Below are 20,047 nucleotides of genomic sequence, written 5' to 3'. Positions count from 1 at the left end.
TAGTGTGACCCTTCTTCTGTACTGTGAACCTAGAAACACATATTTGACAAGGCTTTTGTAAGAGTTTTGGGCATTTCCAGGGGTAGTTTCATGACCCTTCTGGTAGTGTGACCCATCTTCTGTACTGTGAACCTAGAAACACATATTAGAACAAGGCTTTCGTAAGAGTTTTGGGCATTTCCAGGGTAGTTTGATGACCCTTCTGGTAGTGTGACCTTCTTCTGTACTGTGAACCTAGAAACACATATTTCACACGGCTTTTGTAAGAGTAACTTTGGGCATTTCCAGGGTAGTTTGATGACCCTTCTGGTAGTGTGACCCTTCTTCTGTACTGTGAACCTAGAAACACATATTTGATCAAGTTACCTGTACAGATCTTTTCTTTTTTCTTTTTAATATTTTGGTTGTTCTTTTTTTAACATTTTTTGCTGTATCTGTCTATCTATCTGTCTATCTCTATTATGGGTGAATAGATTATTATATGTATCTCATGTATTGGTTTATTTCCTTCCTTTCCTCCCTTGATGGTCCCTCCCTCCCTCCTTCCTTCCCTTCTCTTCCCTCCATTCTGCCTCACTTCCTTCCCTCCCTTGATGGTCCCTCCCTCCCTCCTTCCCTTCCCTTCTCTTCCCTCCATTCCCTCCCTTCCTTCCCTCCCTCCCTCCTTCCTTCCCTTCTCTTCCCTCCATTCTGCCTCACTTCCTTCCCTCCCTCCTGGTCCTTCCTCCTCTTCCCTCCATTCTGCCTCACCTCCTTACCTCCCTTGATGGTCCTTCCTCCCTCCTTCCTTCCTTCTCTTACCTCCATTCTGCCTCTCTTCCTTCCCTCCCTCCTTCCTTCCCTTCTCTTCCCTCCATTCTGCCTCACTTCCTTCCCTCCCTCCTTCCTTCCCTTCTCTTCCCTCCATTCTGCCTCACTTCCTTCCCTCCCTCCTTCCTTCCCTTCTCTTCCCTCCATTCTGCCTCACTTCCTTCCACCCACCTTCCTTCCTCCTTCCTTCTCTTCCCTCATTCTGCCTCACTTCCTTCCTCCTCCTTCCTTCCCTTCTCTTCCTCCATTCTGCCTCACTTCCTTCTTCCCTTCTCTTCCTCCATTCTCTCACTTCCTTCCCTCCCTCCTTCCTTCCTTCTCTTCCCCTCATTCTGCCTCACTTCCTTCCTCCTTGATGGTCCCTCCTTCCTTCCTTCTCTTCCTCCATTCTGCCTCACTTCCCTTCCATCCATTCTGCCTCACTTCCTTCCCTCCCTCCTTCCTTCCCTTCTCTTCCCTCCATTCTGCCTCACTTCCTTCCCTCCCTCCTTCCTTCCTTCCCTTCCCCTCCATTCTACCTCCTTCCTTCCTTCCTTCTCTTCCTCCATTCTGCCTCCTTCCTTCCTCCTCCTTCCTTCCCTTCTCTTCCCTCCATTCTGCCTCACTTCCTTCCTCCTCCTTCCTTCCTTCTCTTCCCTCCATTCTGCCTCACTTCCTTCCCTCCCTCCTTCCTTCCCTTCTCTTCCCTCCATTCTGCCTCACTTCCTTCCCTCCCTTCTCTTCCCTCATTCTGCCTCACTTCCTTCCCTCCTCCTCCTCCCTCCTTCCCTTCCTTCTCTTCCCTCCATTCTGCCTGACTTCCTTCCCCTCCCTCCTTCCTTCCTTCACTTATCTTACCTTCATTCTGCCTCACTTCCTTCCCTCCCTCCTTCCTTCCCTTCTCTTCCTCCATTCTGCCTCACTTCCTTCCTCCTTCCTTCCTTCCCTTCTCTTCCCTCCATTCTACCTCACATCCCTCCCTCCTTCCTTCCTTCCCTTCTCTTCCCTCCATTCTACCTCACTTCCTTCCCTCCTCTCCTTCCTTCCTTCCCTTCTCTTCCTCCATTCTGCCTCACTTCCTTCCCTCCTCCTTCCTTCCCTTCTCTTCCCTCCATTCTGCCTCACTTCCTTCCCTCCCTCCTTCCTTCCTCCTTCCTTCCTTCCCTTCTCTTCCTCCATTCTGCCTCACTTCCTTCCTCCCTCCTCTCCTTCCTTCCTTCTCTTCCCTCCATTCTGCCTCACTTCCTTCCCTCCTCCTTCCTTCCTTCTCTTCCCTCCATTCTGCCTCCTTCCCTCCTCCTTCCTTCCTTCCTTCTCTTCCTCATTCTGCCTCACTTCCTTCCCTCCCTCCTTCCTTCCCTTCTCTTCCTCCATTCTGCCTCACTTCCTTCCCTCCTCCTTCCTTCCTTCTCTTCCTCCATTCTGCCTCACTTCCTTCCTCCCTCCTTCCTTCCCTCCTTCTCTTCCCTCCATTCTGCCTCACTTCCTTCCTCCTCCTTCCTTCCTTCTCTTCCTCCATTCTGCCTCACTTCCTTCCCTCCTCCTCTTCCCTTCTCTTCCCTCCATTCTACTCCTTCCCTTCTCTTCCTCCATTCTGCCTCCTTCCTTCCTCCTCCTTCCTTCCCTTCTCTTCCCATTCTGCCTCCTTCCTTCCTCTTCCTTCTTCACTTCCTTCCTCCTCCTTCCTTCCCTTCTCTTCCCTCCATTCTGCCTCTTCCTTCCTCCTTCCCTTCTCTTCCCTCATTCTGCCTCCTTCCTTCCCCTCCTCCTTCCTTCCCTTCTCTTCCTCCATTCTGCCTCCTTCCTTCCCTCTCCTTCCTTCCTTCTCTTCCTCCATTCTGCCTCACTTCCTTCCCTCCTCCTTCCTTCCTTCTCTTCCCTCCATTCTGCCTCACTTCCTTCCTCCCTCCTTCCTTCCTTCCCTTCTCTTCCCTCCATTCTGCCACTTCCTTCCCTCCTCCTTCCTTCCCTTCTCTTCCTCCATTCTGCCTCACTTCCTTCCCTCCTCCTTCCTTCCTTCCTTCTCTTCCTCCATTCTGCCTCACTTCCTTCCCTCCTCCTTCCTTCCCTTCTCTTCCCCCTCACTTCCTTCCTCCTCCTTCCTTCCCTTCTCTTCCCCTCCATTCTGCCTCACTTCCTTCCTCCTCCTCCTTCCTTCCTTCTCTTCCCTCCATTCTGCCTCACTTCCTTCCTCCCTCCTTCCTTCCCTTCTCTTCCCTCCATTCTGCCTCACTTCCCTTCCCTCCCTCCTTCCTTCTCCTTCCTTCCCTCCCTCCTTCTTCCCTTCTCTTCCCTCCATTCTGCCTCCTTCCTTCCTCCCTCCTTCCTTCCCTTCTCTTCCCTCCATTCTGCCTCACTTCCTTCCCTCCTTCCTTCCTTCTCTTCCCATTCTCCCTCATTCCTCCTCCTTCCTTCCCTTCTCTTCCCTCCATTCTGCCTCACTTCCTTCCCTCCTCCTTCCTTCCTTCTCTTCCTCCATTCCCTCACTTCCCCTCCTCCTTCCTTCTCTTCCCTCACTTCCTTCCCTCCCTCCTTCCTTCCCTTCTCTTCCCTCCATTCTTCCTCACTTCCTTCCCTCCCTCCTTCCTTCCTTCTCTTCCCTCCATTCTGCCTCACTTCCTTCCTCCTCCTTCCTTCCCTTCTCTTCCCTCCATTCTGCCTCACCTTCCCTCCCTCCTTCCTTCCTCCTTCCCTCTTCCCTCATTTCTGCCTCTTCCCTCCTCCTTCCTTCCCTTCTCTTCCCTCCATTCTGCCTCACTTCCTTCCTCCTCCTTCCTTCCCTTCTCTTCCCTCTCCATTCTGCCTCACTTCCTTCCTCCCTCCTTCCTTCCTTCTCTTCCCCTCATTCTGCCTCCTTCCTTCCCTCCTTCCTTCCCTTCTCTTCCCTCCATTCTGCCTCCTTCCTTCCCTCCCTCCTTCCTTCCCTTCTCTTCCCTCCATTCACCTCCCTTCCTTCCCTCCTCCTTCCTTCCTTCTCTTCCCCTCATTCTGCCTCACTTCCTTCCCTCCCTCCTTCCTTCCCTTCTCTTCCCTCATTCTGCTTCCTTCCCCTCCTCCTTCCTTCCATTCTGCCTCCTTCCTTCCTCCTCCTTCCCTTCCCTTCTCTTCCCTCCATTCTGCCTCCTTCCTTCCTCCCTCCTTCCTTCCCTTCTCTTCCCTCCCCTGCCTCACTTCCTTCCCTCCCTCCTTCCCTTCCCTCCTCCTCTTCCCTTCTCTTCCTCCATTCTGCCTCACTTCCTTCCCTCCTCCTTCCTTCCTTCTCTTCCCTCCATTCTGCCTCACTTCCTCCCTCCTTCCTTCCTTCTCTTCCCTCCATTCTGCCTCACTTCCTTCCTCCTTCCCTCCCCTCCTTCCTTCCTTCTCTTCCCTCCATTCTGCCTCACTTCTTCCCTCCCTCCTCCTTCCTTCTCTTCCCTCATTCTGCCTCACTTCCTTCCCTCTTCCCTTCTCTTCCCTCCATTCTGCCTCACTTCCTTCCCTCCCTCCTTCCTTCCCTTCTCTTCCCTCCATTCTACCTCACTTCCTTCCCTCCCTCCTTCCCTTCTCTTCCCTCCATTCTGCCTCACTTCCTTCCCTCCTCCTTCCTTCCTCCTCCTTCCTTCCTTCTCTTCCCTCCATTCTGCCTCACTTCCTTCCCTCCTTCCTTCCTTCTCTTCCCTCCATTCTGCCTCACTTCCTTCCTCCCTCCTTCCTTCCTTCTCTTCCTCCATTCTGCCTCACTTCCTTCCCTCCCTCCTTCCTTCCTTCTCTTCCTCCATTCTGCCTCACTTCCTTGCCACCCTCCTTCCTTCCCTTCTCTTCCCTCCATTGTACCTCACTTCCTTCCCTCCCTCCTTCCTTCCCTTCTCTTCCCTCCATTCTGCCTCCTTCCTTCCTCCTCCTTCCTTCCCTTCTCTTCCCTCCATTCTGCCTCCTTCCTTCCCTCCCTCCTTCCTTCCTTCTCTTCCCCTCCATTCTTCCTCACTTCCTTCCCTCCCTCCTTCCTTCCCTTCTCTTCCCTCCATTGTACCTCCTTCCTTCCTCCCTCCTTCCTTCCTTCTCTTCCCTCCATTCTGCCTCACTTCCTTCCCTCCTTCCTTCCTTCTCTTCCCTCCATTCTCCCTCCTTCCTTCCTCCTCCTTCCTTCCCTTCTCTTCCCTCCATTCTGCCTCTTCCTTCCCTCCCTCCTTCCTTCCTTCTCTTCCCTCCATTCTGCCTCACTTCCTTCCTCCTCCTTCCTTCCCTTCTCTTCCCTCCATTCTGCCTCACTTCCTTCCTCCTCCTTCCTTCCTTCTCTTCCTCCCTCGCCCCTCCTCTCAATCACCCTGTCTGCTTTACTCACCTCGCCCCTGCCTCGCCCTGTTACCATGCTTGCCTCGCGGCATCTTCGGGGACCACAAACGAAGAAGAGACTCCACGTTTAGGGGCGAGGCAGTGCCGCGTCTTGGGTCTGGGCGGCCAGTCAATCAGCAGCGGCCTGACTTGAGTGCGTGGCCCGCATGTCTCTCTGACCCGTGACCTGACCTGTGTGTGTGTGTGTGTGTGTGTGTGTGTGTGTGTGTGTGTGTAGAGCTTTGTCGCCGATAATATGTCCTTTTAGTTGTCGGGACAAGCCTGTTCGTGTCGTAGTCGGATTTTTAAATTGCTCTAATCTTCATCAGTCTTCCTGGCCCACGCTGTCTGTTCCGTTGGCTGCACGCTGGTGTGTGTGTGTGTGTGTGTGTGTGTGTGTGTGCTATGGCGTTCGTACTGTCGCTGTCTATCAACTAAAAGGTCTGAGCATTTTTGTAAAGAATAATCACTCGACACGCTCCATCCTGGGCGGTGTGGGCGCGCTAACCCGTGACGTCACTAATTAGTTGGTAGTTATTACCGAGCGAGCTTTGTGTATCGCAATGCTCTCAAAACTACGCAGTAAGGGCCCAAAACTACACACTAAGCCGTTGTGGATCTAGGCCCAGGACAGGCGGGTGTTTCAGCGTCGCCCCGCTCAGATGCGAGGCGCCGCGCCTTGGCGTGCCTGGGGGCGGACAGAAAGGGCAGATATTTCGTTCATTTGGATCATGGCGCTGACAATGATGACTTGGATGAACTTCAGCTGACGCGTGAGTGCAGAGGGAAACTGTCACGGTGATGTGGTGCTGACCTTGTCCGTGTGAACAGCTTAGGGTTCTTAATTTGGTGGAGAGCGGTGCTCCTCAGACTCCATTAGCCGGTGTACCTCCTGAAGGCTTGCGTGCTGGCCGCCACCCATCACATGAAGTCACGAAGGGTAACGCAGAGAACAGTGAGGGCTGTGTCACCGCGCCACTACCAAAACAAATACACCTTATGGCCTCCGCGGTGCAGTGGTTAGCGTCCCTGACTACGAATCTCGGCCTGAACAGTCGGCGTGCAATCCACCCAGCTCTTAATCCTTCCTCTCGGGATGGTCGATGAATGCGGAAAGTTTTACGGCGATACGCACCAGTGCATAAAAATGAAGATAATAATAATAATAATAATAATAATAATGATAATAATGATAATACCAAAAAATGCCGAACAGTATTATGACAGTGGTGGAGTAGACATTAACCCAGTAGCATCGACGGGCCAAATTTGTGGCTTTACCATGAACCAGTGACGGGCCAAATTTGTGGCTTTACCATGAACCAGCGACGGGCCAAATTTGTGGCTTTACCATGAACCAGTGACGGGCCAAATTTGTGGCTTTACCATGAACCAGTGACGGGCCAAATTTGTGGCTTTACCATGAACCAGTGACGGGCCAAATTTGTGGCTTTACCATGAACCAGTGACGGGCCAAATTTGTGGCTTTACCATGAACCAGTGACGGGCCAAATTTGTGGCTTTACCTTGAACCAGGGACAGGCCAAATTTGGCTTTACCATGAACCAGCGACGGGCCAAATTTGTGGCTTTACCATGAACCAGCGACGGGCCAAATTTGTGGCTTTACCATGAACCAGTGACGGGCCAAATTTGTGGCTTTACCATGAACCAGTGACGGGCCAAATTTGTGGCTTTACCATGAACCAGTGACGGGCCAAATTTGTGGCTTTACCATGAACCAGCGACGGGCCAAATTTGTGGCTTTACCATGAACCAGTGACGGGCCAAATTTGTGGCTTTACCATGAACCAGTGACGGGCCAAATTTGTGGCTTTACCATGAACCAGAGACGGGCCAAATTTGTGGCTTTACCATGAACCAGAGACGGGCCAAATTTGTGGCTTTACCATGAACCAGAGACGGGCCAAATTTGTGGCTTTACCATGAACCAGCGACGGGCCAAATTTGTGGCTTTACCATGAACCAGAGACGGGCCAAATTTGTGGCTTTACCATGAACCAGCGACGGGCCAAATTTGTGGCTTTACCATGAACCAGTGACGGGCCAAATTTGTGGCTTTACCATGAACCAGTGACGGGCCAAATTTGTGGCTTTACCATGAACCAGAGACAAGCCTCATTTTTGCCGTGATACAAACCCCCAAAATAGATGATGCATAATCTGATCACTAATGCTTTGATATATATATTATGAAATGGTTTGCGTGAGTGATGATTTTTTCTCATTTTTCTCGCTTAGAGGGAAGGGCCTTTAAGAAGCACCTCAGGCACCTCAGAACCTCGGGGCCCAAATTCAGACACTCCGGTACTTACCCATTTGATAAGGTTTTCGTGGACGCTGTGGTTATTTCTGTGTGTAATGATATTATGGGCCCAGTGATAGCTGGCCAAGGCTTCTGCACTGTGAATGTCAATAACACACATGGCACACAGATTGATCGCCTTTGTGGTCTTTGGATGTATCTGTTGGGAGAAACGAAAGGGTCTGAGCTGCCCGCCCGCCCTCCCTCCCTCCCAGCCCTGCCCCTTCTTACACCAACACCACGACCTGCGCTGTGTACCTGGCTGCTGGTCGATGCGTCTTAACGAGCGTCACATTCCAACTAGTCGCTATCGCCTCCAATTACGCCGCCGTCATGGCTGTCAGGACTCGGCCAGGCTTCAGTCTGCCGCCCTCGACGCCGCCCGCCTGTTGTTATCGCCGTGTGTGTGTGTGTGTGTGTGTGTGTGTGTGTGTGTGTGTGTGTGTTGTATCCATCTATCTATCTATCTATCTATCTATGTGTCTATCTATCTATCTATGCATCTGTCTGTTAAACATTGGACAAGTTACTGTAGTTTTGTGGACGTCCCCTCCCAGCCCTGGTTGTGTGTGTGTGTGTGTGTGTGTGTGTGTGTGTTGTATCCATCTATCTATCTATCTATCTATCTATATGTCTATCTATCTATCTATGCATCTGTCTGTTAAACATTCGACAAGTTACTGTAGTCTCGTGGACGTCCCTTCCCAGCCCTGGTTGTGTGTGTGTGTGTGTGTGTGTGTGTGTGTGTTGTATCCATCTATCTATCTATCTATCTATCTATATGTCTATCTATCTATCTATGCATCTGTCTGTTAAACATTGGACAAGTTACTGTAGTCTCGTGGACATCCCTTCCCAGCCCTGGTTGAAGGGAAGCCACAGGTAAGGCCAGAGCATTAAAACCTTGCGTGCCGTGTTTATTAATGAATTCAGGTTCAGGAAGGAAATATGTAAGATCTGGTTTAGGCTTCCTGAATACTCTTGCCAAATGGATCAGTGGCTGTATTAAGCACGCACATTTAATAAGGCTTTCGTAGGAGTTGTGGGCATTTCCAGGGTTAGTTTTATGACCCTGGTGGTAGTGTGACCCTTCCTCTGTACTGTGAACCTAGAAACACATATTTGACAAGGCTTTCCTAGGAGTTGTGGGCATTTCCAGGGGTAGTTTTATGACCCTGGTGGTAGTGTGACCCTTCCTCTGTACTGTGAACCTAGAAACACATATTTGACAAGGCTTTCCTAGGAGTTGTGGGCATTTCCAGGGTTAGTTTCATGTCCCTGCTTGTAGTCTGACCCTTCTTCTGCACCATGAATATGAAAACAAGACTCATTGCAACCCGATTGATCTCCTTTCCGGCCTTTGGAAATAGTTGATGCAAGAGAAGGACTGACTCAGGTTCTGGTTGCGTCGGACTCCAGCCTTCAAACGGACAGGGAGCACCAGACCAAACTTTCATTCCTCCGCCCAGACCAGTGCATGAGGGTGCGTAGTTGTGCTAAGGGCGCCCGTAACACCCCGACGCCGGCCAATTATCAGTTACTTTGTAGACTTATCCATCACCGTTACGAAGCAGGATATACGAGACCGTCAAGAGCCTGTGTTCTTGGGGCACCCCGAGTCGCCTCATCCAGCAAGCCGGTGATTTCTTTCAGCCGTTGGTGAGTGAGTGGCCGTCATGACTAAGACGGTCCAGGGGTGTGAAGCAGAATGTTACTTTAGACTTACTTGAGGATGCGAGCCATTTAGCTTTGCATAAGTGGCAATCGGGAGAAGGCTGTGGGCTGAAATTTAGGCTGGTAATACAAGACACTTTGCCATTTGACATCAGCTATTTCTAAAGGTCAAAGAGGGGATCAATCGGGTTCTACTGAGTGGTTCTTTAGGTTCACGGTACAGAGGAAGGGTCACACTACCACCAGGGTCATAAAACTACCCCTGGAAATGCCCACAACTCCTAGGAAAGCCTTGTCAAATATGTGTTTCTAGGTTCACAGTACAGAGGAAGGGTCACACTACCACCAGGGTCATAAAACTACCCCTGGAAATGCCCGCAACTCCTAGGAAAGCCTTGTCAAATATGTGTTACTAGGTTCACGGTACAGAGGAAGGGTCACACTACCACCAGGGTCATAAAACTACCCCTGGAAAGGCCCACAACTCCTAGGAAAGCCTTGTCAAATATGTGATTTTAGGTTCACGGTACAGAGGAAGGGTCACACTACCACCAGGGTCATAAAACCACCCCTGGAAATGCCCACAACTCCTAGGAAAGCCTTGTCAAATATGTGTTTCTAGGTTCACGGTACAGAGGAAGGGTCACACTACCACCAGGGTCATAAAACTACCCCTGGAAATGCCCACAACTCCTAGGAAAGCCTTGTCAAATATGTGTTTCTAGGTTCATAGTACAGAGGAAGGGTCACACTACCACCAGGGTCATAAAACTACCCCTGGAAATGCCCACAACTCCTAGGAAAGCCTTGTCAAATATGTGTTTCTAGGTTCACGGTACAGAGGAAGGGTCACACTACCACCAGGGTCATAAAACCACCCCTGGAAAGGCCCACAACTCCTAGGAAAGCCTTGTCAAATATGTGTTTCTAGGTTCACGGTACAGAAGAAGGGTCACACTACCAGAAAGGTCATAAAACTACCCCTGGAAATGCCCACAGCTCCTAGGAAAACCTTGTCAAATATGTGTTTCTAGGTTCACAGTACAGAGGAAGGGTCACACTACCACCAGGGTCATAAAACTACCCCTGGATATGCCCACAACTCCTAGGAAAGCCTTGTCAAATATGTGTTTCTAGGTTCACGGTACAGAGGAAGGGTCACACTACCACCAGGGTCATAAAACCACCCCTGGAAATGCCCACAACTCCTAGGAAAGCCTTGTCAAATATGTGTTTCTAGGTTCACGGTACAGAAGAAGGGTCACACTACCACCAGGGTCATAAAACTACCCCTGGAAATGCCCACAACTCCTAGGAAAGCCTTGTCAAATATGTGTTTCTAGGTTCACGGTACAGAGGAAGGGTCACACTACCACCAGGGTCATAAAACTACCCCTGGAAATGCCCACAACTCCTAGGAAAGCCTTGTCAAATATGTGTTTCTAGGTTCACAGTACAGAAGAAGGGTCACACTACCAGCAGGGTCATAAAACTACCCCTGGAAATGCCCACAACTCCTAGGAAAGCCTTGTCAAATATGTGTTTCTAGGTTCACGGTACAGAAGAAGGGTCACACTACCACCAGGGTCATAAAACTACCCCTGGAAATGCCCACAACTCCTAGGAAAGCCTTGTCAAATATGTGTTTCTAGGTTCACAGTACAGAAGAAGGGTCACACTACCAGAAAGGTCATAAAACTACCCCTGGAAATGCCCACAACTCCTAGGAAAGCCTTGTCAAATATGTGTTTCTAGGTTCACGGTACAGAGGAAGGGTCACACTACCACCAGGGTCATAAAACTACCCCTGGAAATGCCCACAACTCCTAGGAAAGCCTTGTCAAATATGTGTTTCTAGGTTCACAGTACAGAAGAAGGGTCACACTACCAGAAAGGTCATAAAACTACCCCTGGAAATGCCCACAACTCCTAGGAAAGCCTTGTCAAATATGTGTTTCTAGGTTCACAGTACAGAGGAAGGGTCACACTACCACCAGGGTCATAAAACCACCCCTGGAAATGCCCACAACTCCTAGGAAAGCCTTGTCAAATATGTGTTTCTAGGTTCACGGTACAGAAGAAGGGTCACACTACCACCAGGGTCATAAAACCACCCCTGGAAATGCCCACAACTCCTAGGAAAGCCTTGTCAAATATGTGTTCTTGGGCGGCGAAATGTCTCATAATACGACCCTTAATAACGAGAGCGAGAGAGAGCACAGCATTGGCGTGTTTTCAGTTCTCCGTGTTCTGTATAGCCCTTGTACATTATTAGTCAGCCTGCAGTGGATAGTTTCAGTAAGCTTATATATATTTCTTCCTCTCCTTCGCTTGCCGGGTCCTTTGTGTGTCACGGTGCAGCAAAAATGAAATAAAATATAATAGAATACAAAAAAATTGTCGTGGAGGTGATTCCTCATTCAGGAGTCTTACCATCCATCGCGTCATTACCCACCACACACACACACACACACACACACACACACACACACACACACACACAGAGGAGTTGAGTGTGAAGCCCCAAGTACACTGGCGAGTTTTGGTTCACGAATGTGCGCGAATGCAAAATAGACGCCGAATTGTCTGGGACATGTCAGCGACGTGTCCCAGACAATTCGGCGTCCGATTCACGGTGTTCGGCAAATTGTCGTCGAATTTTGACCGTTGAAATTTTAATTCGGGGACATATCGGCGAATGGCCAAGACTATTCACGGACATGTCCCTGAATATTCAGCGAATCAATCACAACACAGCAAACGGGTCGCAGTGGGAGGTGTACACGGGGGTCTGTCTGTCTATCTATCTATCTATCTATCTATCTAAATATTATCTTTATCTAAATATTATCTCTCTCTCTCTCTCTCTCTCTCTCTCTCTCTCTCTCTCTCTCTCTCTCTCTCTCTCTCTCTCTCTCTATATGTATATATATATATGTAATAAAATAATACTATAATAATTAATAGTTAACAATAAAATATGAAAACCAAGAAGAATCTGAATGTATAAAATAGGTATGGAAGTAACATTTTCATTTATTTCATAATTAATTTACTTTCATTTTCAGTTATTTAGATTTATTTCTTCTTTCAGTTAGTGGTTTGTTTATTAATGTTACGTAAACATTCATTCTAAAATGTTTGTAGGAGACCAAAACAAAAACAAGCCACATTTATACATTTTATTACACATACTCTCATACATGTTACCACACATATTACCACACACACTATCATACATGTTACCACACATATTACCACACACACTATCATACATGTTACCACACATATTACCACACATACTATCATACATGTTACCACACATATTACCACACACACTATCATACATGTTACCACACATGTTACCACACACACTCTCATACATGTTACCACACATATTACCACACACACTCTCATACATGTTACCACACATATTACCACACACACTCTCATACATATTACCACACATATTACCACACACACTCATACATATTACCACACATATTACCACACACACTCATACATATTACCACACACACACTCATACATATTACCACACACACACTATCATACATGTTACCACACACACTCTCATACATGTTACCACACATATTACCACACACACTATCATACATGTTACCACACACAATATCATACATGTTAACAAACATATTACCACACACACACCACACATGTTATACCACACACACTCTCATACATGTTACCACACATATTACCACACACTATGTTACCACACACACACTATCATACATGTTACCACACACACTCTCATACATGTTACCACACATATTACCACACACACTATCATACATGTTACCACACATATTACCACACACACTATCATACATGTTACCACACATATTACCACACACACTATCATACATGTTACCACACATATTACCACACACACTATCATACATGTTACCACACATATTACCACACACACTCTCATACATGTTACCACACATATTACCACACACACTATCATACATGTTACCACACACACTCTCATACATGTTACCACACATATTACCACACACACTATCATACATGTTACCACACACACTATCATACATGTTACCACACATATTACCACACACACTCTCATACATGTTACCACACATATTACCACACACACTATCATACATGTTACCACACACATGTTACCACACATATTACACACACACCATCATACATGTTACCACACACCACACATATTACCACACACACTCTCATACATATTACCACACATGTACCACACACACTCTCATACATGTTACCACACACATATTACCACACACACTATCATACATGTTACCACATATTACCACACACATATTACACACACTATCACACATGTTACCACACACACACCTCATACATGTTACCACACACACACACTCTCATACATGTTACCACACATATTACCACACACACTATCATACATGTTACCACACATATTACACACACACTCATACATGTTACCACATATTACCACACACTCTCATACATGTTACCACACATATTACCACACACACTATCATACATGTTACCACACACACTCTCATACATGTTACCACACATATTACCACACACACTATCATACATGTTACCACACATATTACCACACACACTCTCATACATGTTACCACACATACTACCACACATGTTACCACACATATTACCACACATGTTACCACACATATTACCACACACACAAACATGTTACCACACATATTACCACACACACTATCATACATGTTACCACACATATTACCACACACACATGTTACACACACACTATCATACATGTTACCACACATATTACCACACACACATCATACATGTTACACATATTACCACACACACTATCAGACATTTTACCACACATATTACCACCCACAATATCATACATGTTACCACACATATTACCACACACACTCTCATACATGTTACCACACATACCACACACACTATCACACACATGTTACACACACACATACCACACATGTTACCACACACACACACACACACACATACTATCATACATGTTACCACACATACCACACACTATCATACATATTACACACACATTCACACATGTTACCACACATACTATCACACACATTACCACACATGTTACCACACACACATGTTGCCACACACTCTCATACATGTTACCACACATATTACCACACACATCTCACATGTTACCACACATATTACACACACATCACATGTTACCACACATATTACCACACATGTTTACTCACCCACAGTTCTCCATGAGGTTGGCGCGGATTCCCGTGCTTTAATATGGCACAGGGTCATCAGATGATCAGCTGTCAGAAATCTTGGCACTGTCGGAGAATTGTCCCCGACATGTCGCCGACACTTCGGGGACATGCGAAGACAATCCGGAGACTTGTCGGCAGTTATTCCGCGACAAAAAAAAAGTTAAAATTTCAGATTTTGAGCTCGGCGACATGGACGCCGAATAGTCGGCGACATGTCTCCGAACTGTCCCTGAATTGTCTTGAGCATTCGCCGACATGTCGCCGAATGGTCACGAACTGTAAGAATCTTGGTCATGTCGGCGAACCGGTCGCCGAATTTTTTCACGAACTGATTCGGCGTCGAGTTCGTGGCCAAAATTTGGCAGTGTATTTGGGGCTTATGATGAAAATATTAAACTTTTAAATACTATAAAAAAAAAAAATAGTTGGTTACTTGGGAGCTTGAACTGTCTATGTACGTTCCTTTATTTTTTATTTTTTTTATAGTTCAATACAAAATTTCATTCGTTTTATTACCAAATTTGAGTCCAATACCAATCACAGTGCTTCAATACCAAGTGGCAACCGTGGCCCTCAAAGATTGCTCCCCCCCTATAGGAGGGTGCACGGGCCTTTGCCAAAGGCGGCCCGTAGCAGGGTGCCAACAGACCGACTTTATGGCCGATCAAAATCTAGCCGACCAAGTGGGTCTGTTGACGAGGACTGGCGTGTCTCTGTACAATCCTGGTTCCAAGATTCATCCCTTAAGGGAAGCAGGCCTTTGTATTAATTAATCATTTTAATTATTACAACCCTTCCTTCCTTTAAGATTAACCCCCATAAAAAGGGGGATAGGGCCTTGGCCAAATGGCGGCCCTGTAAGGGGTGGGCGAGCAATGCAAGCTCGTTGCGGGTCTAGGGACGCCTCCGCCGCCGCCACAGCCACGGGTAACAGCCGGCGAGCAGCGATGGAGGCACGGGCCCTCCGGGCAGGCGCCCAGGGAGCAGCCCGTAGCGGCGCACGAGCGAGCAGCCCAGCAGTCGACTAACCGCAGAGGGGTGACCCAAAGCGAGGATGACCAAGCGAGCCACCTCGCCTCTGCAGAAGGGCCACCCGGCTGCTCGCCCGAGGAGTGCTGGCGGTCCACTGACAACCCTGGAGAGGGTGGCCGGTTTTATATAAGCCTGGGCCAGTGAGTTGCCAGCTACTGCCAGCCAGTACAATGTTTTACCCTGCCGGGCGCATTCCTGGGGCACCGTACTCACACCGTACTCGCACCGGCACTTGCCGTGCACATTCCTAGGGCACCGTACTCACACCGTACTCGCACCGGCACTTGCCGTGCACATTCCTGGGGCACCGTACTCACACCGTACTCGCACCGGCACTTGCTGGGCACATTCCTGGGGCACCGTACTCACCCCGTACTCGCACCGGCACTTGCTGTGCACATTCCTGGGGCACCGTACTCACACCGTACTCGCACCGGCACTTGCTGTGCACATTCCTGGGGCACCGTACTCACACCGTACTCGCACCAGCACTTGCTGTGCACATTCCTAGGGCACCGTACTCACACCGTACTCGCACCGGCACTTGCTGTGCACATTCCTGGGGCACCGTACTCACACCGTACTCGCACCGGCACTTGCTGTGCACATTCCTGGGGCACCGTACTCACACCGTACTCGCACCGGCACTTGCTGTGCACATTCCTGGGGCACCGTACTCACACCGTACTCGCACCGGCACTTGCTGTGCACATTCCTAGGGCACCGTACTCACACCGTACTCGCACCGGCACTTGCTGTGCACATTCCTAGGGCACCGTACTCACACCGTGAGAACACCGGGGGAGAAATTGTGACCTGGCAAAGGCCGATATGCGTCCGGCAAGAGCTGGTACGTGCTCGGTGCTTGCCCGGCAGAGACACGGTAATGAACGTGGAGGTATTAAGGGTGGAGAGGCCCACAGCCCCGAGCGCTGTGCTGGTGAGTGAAGGCAGTTTTCATAGTCTCTGCTGTCAAATGGGCCGCCATATTGTTCAAGCCGTGAGGTACGAACACGAGGGTGGAGCGCCTAACATGGAGGGCGCTAGAGTACTGCATCCATGGAGTACCGTAATGGTTATATTTTCTCTTCTTACTGTTTTCCAGCACTGTAACATGCAGGCGGGTGAAATAAAAATGTTGTAATTTATTAGTGTAAATATATAGTGTAACGGGTAAGAAAGTATTGTACATGATATCCAAGAAGTGCTGTAATGTATTCATGACCACCAAGAGATGCGGTGAGGACAGCTCATCACCAAGGTGTGTGGGCTCCTTTACATATACAAGTTGGAAGCACTGAATGTCGTCTAACCTTGTGTGAGGTGAATGTGTGTCTTTGTCTTTCGAAGCTTCCGATTCTGAATCTAGTTCGTACTGAATGTCGTCTAACCTTGTGTGAGGTGAACATGTGCTTGAAAATGCCAGTCCGCCACACATGGCCTGCCCGGCCGCTCATGGAGGTACATCCATTTGGCCACTCGATCCTCTCCGGCTTGAACAATATGGCCGACTGACAGTTTAGTGGCTTCAAACCGTGAGACTCCATGCCCCCCCTGAATGAAGAACATTGTACGGTGTCGGCACGGTATCTCCTGATCAAAAATTCTGTCGGGCCGCTCTCGGATAAAGTTATTGTCGACTGCCGGCGTGGAAAGATGTGCGCTCGTTGACCGCCGACCAGTGCAGATTTTTCCGTGGGCGTGCCGAAGTAACCCAATTCAGCGTGATTGGAGATGTGCCGGGCGCTGGTGGGACAGGGCCTTGATCTAGCTAGCTGTTATCCCTTCTTCTCCAGCAGCAAGCACAGCGACAGCAGTCAATGAGTCGTGGTTAATGCCGGCCATGTTTGTCAGGGAAAGGCGCACGACGGAGGGTGAGTCTGTCTCATCCGTGCCGGGCGGCTGCTGTTTTGGTGACGTCATTTTGAAGTCATTAACGTCAATGGTTAGAATAGTGAACAATTCTTTTTCCATACTTTCATAAACTGAATAAAAAGGGTGGACTTAAATAAATGCCTAAAATAAATATCATTATAAGTTTTAATGATCGCATGATTGGAATGATTAATTGAAACAACAGTACTTAAAAAATGATCGCATGATTGGAATGATTAATTGAAACAACAGTACTTAAAAAATGATCGCATGATTGGAATGATTAATTGAAACAACAGTACTTAAAAAATGATCGCATGATTGGAATGATTAATTGAAACAACAGTACTTAAAAAATGATCGCATGATCGGAATCGGATCAGTTGCCCAAAGTGATCGGATGATTGGGGATCGGAACAGCAAAAAAGTGATCGGTGCCCACCACTGATATATATATATATATATATATATATATATATATATATATATATATATATATATATATATATATATATATATATATATATATATATATATATATATGAAGTGCAATCAATATTTAAGCTGGCCAGCAATAACAAGAAACAGTTAAGATTGGTTTTAGGTCCGTGCCAGTATCTACCTTATGAAACATCAGTCTCTCTTCATATATCTTTTCTACAAACCTTCAACAGTCATGGAAACGCTTTGAAAATCCAATTCAAGGATTTTTTTTTTACTCCTGAAAATAGTTTACGAAAGCGCATGTAAAGTTTGGTTGGAGTAGTTTAAATATGCTCCCCGACCCTAAACCCTCTGCGAGCTATTTTACGGCTGCAGCGTCGCCGCGGCCGCCGCCAGAGGAGGCGATGCGCTTTTGTAAACATTACTCCTTATTTTCAGGAGTAAAAAAAAGTTATTGAATTGGATTTTCAAAGCGTTTCCATGACTGTTGAAGGTTTGTAGAAAAGATATATGAAGAGATACTGATGTTTCATAAGGTAGATACTGGCACGGACCTAAAATGAATCTTTACCCAAGAAACAATTCAAATTGTACATCCGACCAGTGAAAAGGCAGATCTGAACAGGTAGAAATCCTCACCATACGAGCATTGGAAGAAAACTAAACGTTTCTATGTAAGCAGCAAGGGTGATCATAATACAGGCCATAAATAAATTACAAACCTAACCTTTACAAAAAAGAGTTAACATGTAAACACAGCTGAAGATCAAAAGGAATTATTATAGGGATTCTTTTACATGGGATTGAGGTAACACATTTGCAAAGATTGGCTGAGCTAAAGAAATATATTTACAAGTTCCCAAGTATTCAACAAGTGCCTCACTAAGCAAAGAGTAGTCGGCGCTTGTTTTCGCCAAATTTGCTGATCACACTCGACTGAAATGGGGATATCATAGTGGACACAGAGGAGGGCAAGTCTGTTCAGGCGCTCTTGGCCGACGGTTCTCCTCAGATAGGTTTTCAGCCTGTTCAATGCCGAGAAAGACCTTTCGGCTTCCGCGTTGGAGACTGGAAGCGTCAACAGAGTTTTCAGGAGAATGGCGAGATTGGGGAACATGCTGGTGCTGGGGTGTGCCTGGGCTTCTTTTAAATTTGGAAGACCGGAACAGATAATGCCCAGCGCCTTCACGGGTGTCAGGGATTCAACGTCGAGCTCGTAGAGCTTCGCCGCTTGAAGCACAGCCTCAAAATCCATTTCAGGGTCTTTGAAGAGTTGCTTGAGCTGGAGTGCGACGGGCACTGTGTCGTCGCCGAACCGACTCTTCAACTCAGCCAAGACGTGGTCCACGAACAGAATGTACGCCGCCCGGCGGTAGCACTCCTCAGCATTCTCGCACGGAACATTTGATCGCTGGGCCTGTCGTCCACAGAGTCGTGGCACAGGGATGGCGTCATGCGTTGACCCCACCTCGACCAAAAGCTCTTCCGCTTTCATGAACACGTCGTGGAAATAATTCTCCGCATCTGCTCTGAACTTGGCTAAAATGGTCTCGATGCCACGAGTCGTGGCATAGGCTGACACCAGGTCGCCATCTTTTCTCTGAAGAGTTCGGCTCGGCTCGAGAGAGTGCGCCAATATACACTCCACTACAACCAGTCCAACGAGAAAGCGGGGAACACTATGGCGATGAGAAGGAGCCCAGCGGTGGCGTCAAGCTGCATGTGAGGAATGAGGTCACAAAGATTTTTTCCTAGGCCTTTAAATCTTGCTCTATAATATTCAGCATACGATTCTGTAACTTAAATACTGAAAATAAATAAAGAAAATCCTGAGTTCTCCAGAAATGCAACAGAAAGGTACCAGTTTTTGTTTTGACTCTCTGAAAGTGGACATTTTAGCAGATGGGGGGGGGGTTCCGACACTTCCCCCCTGGGTACGGCGTACTATGGCCCTGTACGAGTATATAGATTGTTAGATGAGTGCGGGGCTCACAAGAGCGTTGGGCCCTGGGCACATGCCCATTCTGCCCTGGACCTGCAGGAGAGTGAAAAATTACATCAGACAGCGAAAAAAACTAAAATCTTGCCTGAGCATCCCGTCGTCCACCTCCACATAGCAAAGCCCAAGGAACCTTAGAGGAGGAGTTTTTTAAAGTTTGGAGGACAGCGTGCAGCTCAGCTACCTGGCGGCGGCGGCTTTGCTCCTCAGCTCTCTAGCTTTTTAGGGGTATCTTAGATATATTTTGTTTCTAAATTCATGGGTACCTCAAATATTTAGT

Source organism: Eriocheir sinensis, unplaced genomic scaffold (assembly GCF_024679095.1).
Source record: "Eriocheir sinensis breed Jianghai 21 unplaced genomic scaffold, ASM2467909v1 Scaffold702, whole genome shotgun sequence".
NCBI lineage: Eukaryota > Metazoa > Arthropoda > Malacostraca > Decapoda > Varunidae > Eriocheir > Eriocheir sinensis.
Note: the sequence above shows the minus strand (reverse complement) of the source record.